Source organism: Colobus angolensis, unplaced genomic scaffold (assembly GCF_000951035.1).
Source record: "Colobus angolensis palliatus isolate OR3802 unplaced genomic scaffold, Cang.pa_1.0 Scaffold244, whole genome shotgun sequence".
Classification (NCBI taxonomy): Eukaryota; Metazoa; Chordata; class Mammalia; order Primates; family Cercopithecidae; genus Colobus; species Colobus angolensis.
Window position 1 is genome coordinate 1413177 of NW_012115644.1, and position 5783 is coordinate 1418959.

The window sequence follows — 5783 nt, forward strand, 5'->3', positions numbered from 1 at the left end:
AAACAATTCAGAAAGAAATGTGCCGAGAGAAGTCCACACAAGGGAAAAATAGGAAGAAGCAAAGTGAAGAAAAACATGTGAAACCTGTCAACTCTTCTACCTATGCCTATATGCTGGCCAACTGTTAGGAACATTGGTGCTAACAGGGATAACACATCATAGTGATTCCTGCCCAGAAATAATATAAAACACAATGCAGAGACATGCTGGCTTCATTTGCTGAAGGATCTTGGAACGAAAACAGGAGGGAAAATAGTTGTTCCCCTCCCTGGAATGTCCCCAAACTAGTCTGTGGTGAGTATACCACCTCCCTGGCAGCTATCACAGGACCTTTGGTCATTTCTGCAGGGTGTGGGATGATACTCCATATGACCACAGCTCAGCATGGGGATGCACATGACAGAGGGAAAGTAAATGAAAAGGATTTTGTTTTTCACATCAGTGTCTGAGGTGAACCGGCCAGACCAAGAATGAGATAAAGTGTTATATTCTGACAAGGAAATACAGAAAGCTCAAAGCTCGGGGTGCCATCAAAGCCACGCGCAGTAGGAGAGAAACTTCAGACACATAATTGATGCATGGAACTGGAAACAACCAAAAAGCTGCTCCAAGTTTCTGAAAAGCAGCCAAATCACAGTATCTTGAGACATTCAGAAAGTTCCTAATGAAGCCTCATCTAAAGCAACTTCTGAAACATGTGTTCTAGTAATCTGGTGATGCATTCAACCAGCACATATTAGGGGCCCACCACACACCCAACGTGCCGCTCAGTTCTGAGAGAAGAGCTCCTGCCTTGTAGGAAATTATACTCAGGTGTGGGGAATGCTCAGTTCTGAGAAATGAGTTCTTGTCGTGTAGGAACTCATACTCAGGTGTGGGGGATAAGAGACATATTCCTCAGCCTTCATGGTTTGAGTGGGATTACACTGAGATGAAGTCATGAGGTAGAAGGCACCACTTAGGAAAGAGAAGTTGGCATTCAGAAACAAAACAATGTGAAGGGCTATAGGCACAGCTGAATGGCTCAAGGAAAACCACCTAGGAAAGGAAAATATGTGTTCTCTGTGTTAAATAGCCATTAGGCTGATCCTCTGTTTCAAAATATTGAAACACTGTAGAAAATTGCTGGGTAAATAAAGAACTTGTAAAAGGAATTTACAACCATCCACACTGCTGGAAATATGGGACTCTGGTTCTAGGTTAAGACAGTTATATAAATTATTTTCTTCTCACTGACTTTCAGGATCACTAAGAAATGGTGCGCTAACAGCACTAAGAGTAATCTTCAGGAGAAATAATCCTTCCTAACAGAACCTGTAAACATGTTACCTAGATATGTACATTTGTCAGAAACTTGGGTAGAGGTTATTCTATCTCTTCTCCAAATTTAATTCTTGGATCTGATTCTCTGTTCCATTTATCTTCAAGAAAAAGAAAAAAAAGAAAATCCATGTGATTATGAAGGCAAAGATTTGATGAACAATAGAAGTGAGATAAAAAGTATTCCTTCAGAAAGTAAAAATGCCAAGAAATGATTTTTATTCCTGTGTATTTGTACAAGCTAAACAAAGGTCCAGATGAGGAGAAAGTGTCTCTAGAAAGATTGGCAATGGAATGTACTGATGTATTCTGAGAAAAATAACAGGGGAATACAGGCTGATCAAAGTTCAGATCCCAGCACAGGCAAAAAGTGTGGGAAGGGAGGAAAAAAAGAGGCCTATGGATACTTCTAAGACAAATGATTTTATTTTAAAAATCTAGTCAAAATATCTTGGTGCAGGCAGGAAAACAACTTTTGAGAATTACATAAATAACAAAGATTTGAAATTGGAAAAAAAAAAACCCATTTTATAGCACACAGACTCCCTAAAATATAATTATGTATTGTTTAACAACTGGGATACATTCTGACAAATGTGTCATTAGGCGATTTAGTCAATGTGTGAACATCATAGAGTGTACTTACATAATCCTAGGCTATGTGGTATAGCCTACTGCTCCTTGGCTACAAGCCTGTATAGCATGTTACTGAACTGAATACTGCAGGCATCTGTAACACAGTGGTAAGTACTTGTGTATCTATACCAGAAAAGGTACAGTAAAAACACAGTATTATAATCTTACAGGATCCCTGTCATGTATGCAATCCATTGTTGACCGAGACATCATTATGTGGTATATAACTGCATTTATAAGTTCCATATACATATGGTCTGTATTCAAGCTGAAAATATTACTTAAATTGTTCCTCTATATGAAACAGAAGAAAAAAAAATCTGAAAGCCCTTATGATAGAGTAAAAACAAATTTTTAAATGAGGTCAACTTTTTTTGCCCCCATCAGCAGCCAGCATATCATCAGAATTTATATTCTTTATACTAAAATTTCTGGGAAACGATAGAATGCCACAAGCCAGGATATTATATTTCTTATTTGTTTTTTGGAATATGGAAATGTACATGCACATATGTGCACATGTGTGTGTGCACACTTGCACAACCAATTGGTAATGGGCACACAGATGGTGTGGGGATGAAAGATTCTAAGCTGGATGTTTGTGGGTTTGGAGTTTGGGAAATAGCCTAAGAGATTAGGGTGGAGGTAGAAAGCTCCTCAAGGATCTTTATTCATTATTGGAATCCCAGAATTCTATGAGCCTTAAAAATCACCTAGTGCAGTTATTCTAAAATCATGCTGTAAGGAAACCCAGGATGTCAAGAATATGCCTCAGTGATCTACAAACAAGTAAATGTCTGTCATACAAACAAACAAACAAATCCTGTAAACTACCTAAAAAATGTATTCATCACTTTTAACTATTTTCATATTTTAATGTTCAAAATTATCCATTTAGTCCAACTGTCTCATTTGACAGGTCAAGAAAGTTAGAACAATCAAATAACCTTCTCAAAGTCTCAAACTAGTTAGTGTATAGTTAGGATCATGTCTTAGTCTGAGTTCTTCTCAAAGCAAATCTCAAGACAGAGTTAGGTTCAGGTAGTTTCTTTAAGAAGTGACCCTCAGAAATCTGAGTGAGAAAATAGGGAAAGTGAGATAAGGAAGAAAAAAATTTAATAAAGATACATGAATAAATTGACTTATAGTGTGGCAACTAGGGCTCAGTCTTGCTGGGGAGCTTCCGAGAAACCTTGTGGAGGAGGCCTCTGAATTATCCAACCCAGGAATTGGACGACTGTGTTTTCATCCCCTATGTCCCATTCCTCATGTATAGAGGGTTGCCCTTGGGGATCTTAACTCCCTGCACTTCTGAGCCACAGAGTAAGCACCCAAGGCTCTAGTTAAAGTCTCAGGTGAGTAGTGGAGAACCATCCTACTTGAGGTGACAATCAACATGCGGGAAACTGTTCATCACAGCTGCAGGTAAGCTCAGGTGGGCCCAGGTGCAATGGAGCAAGGTATCCACAGCATCCACAGCACTTGAACCCAGGGTGTCTTACTCCCAAGCCGGGTTTCACTGATGTAACACTAAAGAAATGTGTTTATACTGAAAAGCATTCTTCTGTTCTTCATCAGGCACCTGCCTTCCTGATGAGCTAGTTTCAAACACACAGCAACCTAAGCCACGACTACTTTTCAGGATGCCACAGAATAAGAACCATTTCACATATACCGTATACAGATAAATTTACTCTATTTCAACTTCAGTCAGTTGAATGCTTCCCTAAAAGAGGGAACTAGGATTTCATCAAATGAAAGTGAACTAGATGATAACAGGGATCCTGCCAGGATTTTTCTTCCAAAGGAATATTGGTCTACAAGAAAGCCAAGGCAAAGGCATTCTGAGATATTCCTAAGGAGTACGCAGAGCTGAAAAGCTGATGTGAGATGTGAATGAGTTTAGCCCATGAGTTGGACCTAAGGATGTAATAGAGAACATGCTGGTAAGCCACAATTATTAGGGATGAAAAAGTAAAGCAGAAGGCAGGGTGATCAGCTGAGAAGACTCCTAGTGATGAGAATGACACAGACAGCTGTCATTTCCTTTTCTCACTTTATTTAAGATACTGATTATTTTACCATGGTTGATGATGATGCCAAAATATAAGCACACAGACATTTTCCAGTCCCTGACCCACTAACAATTTTATATCTTCCCCTGCAGGATTTTGGAATACTTTTCATAACTAAAAGAAATCTTGGAAATGTCTTCTATTTTCCACAGTGAATGGTTTAAAATAAGATTTGGGTTTAAGTGAGCATAACTTTTTATTAATAGTACTCTGCTGACACTTAAATATTGTAGAGGAATGAGATTCATAAGATCCTCTTCTTCAATAATCTAAATCATTTTAGGTTATGGAAGATTCTTGTATTCTTAATAAATGTATATTTATGGTACTGTTATCCCCATATACAAATTTATTTTTGAATATCTGGATTCACCTGCACACCCACTGATAGGGTATGGCTGTGTCCCCGCCCAAATCTCAACTTGAATTGTAGCTCCCAGAATTCCCATGTGTTGTGGGAGGGATCCGGGGGAAGGTCGCTAACTTAGTAAGTGCTTTTCTTATAGAACCGCTTCTTACTGAGCAATTGAATCATGGAGGCCAGTCTTTCCTAGGCAATGCTCGTGATGGAGAATAAGTCTCATGAGATCTGATGGGTTTATCAGGGCTTTCCACTTTTGCTTCTTCCCCATTTTTCTCTTGCCACCACTATGTAAGAGGTGCCTTTTTCCTCTCACCATGATTCTGAGGCCTCTCCAGCCATGTGGAACTGTAAGTCCAATTAAACCTCTTTTCTTTCCCAGTTTCAGGTATGTCTTTATCAGCAGTGTGAAAATGGACTGATACACCCACATAGCAAAAACTATCACAGAAGCTACAATGAGGAGAAATATTTACTCAATGCCAGGCAATGTACCATGAACTCTACGTATTTCCTGAATTCAAATAACTCATTGATATTATTTCCAACTCATTGAAACACATTGATCAGCAGCTTAAATATTAGAAGGCACAATGATAGACTCTGTAATAGATACAAAAATGGATCAGGAATAATCCATGTCCTCAAGGAAGCTATAGCCTAGTAGAACCAAAAATCACTTTAATATAAGGTATAGTATGTTTTGTCATTAAAGCGTTGTAAGTAAATGGCATAGGAGTTCAACTATAAAACTTTGGTGATATGAAATGAGACCCTATTCCTGTGGTGGAGAGTGGTAAAGATAAAAAAAATCACATAAAGCCTTGGAAAACTTGCACCTACATTTAAAATTCTCTGCAGCTGTTAATTGATAAATCTGATTTGTTATCTGGAAGACTGCTTAAGTCCTGGCACTATGTGGCTTTACACCCTTGACTTTCTGTTTACCCCTATAGTTCTATATCTTTCTTATCTTTAGATTTCAAAAAATAAAAATGTTAAGGTCTGAAGAACAGACTTGAGATAGGTCCAATTCCTTTTAGGTTCACAAATTATCTCTTGTCTTCCTTAGCATAAGTCACAGAGAGCACTTATCTAAGTTTTCCTCTTATCTAAAGAGGCACACACTCTGCACCAATAGACTGTATTCAGGAGCAGAGGTAGATAAAAATTATCTGTTTTCTTAAAGTACTACATGCTTAGAGTAATATTTATTTTGCATTCTTCTCCCATGAAAATTTTTCCTAAAGAAATACTCCAAATAGTTCAAATGAAAGGGATTTCAAAAATGCCAATTAATCAAACTGAAAGTTTCTTAAACTTTCTGGTGGAAAACAACTAAAGAATATACACCTTTGAAAATGCTTTTCATAATGGGAAAGGAAATAAAA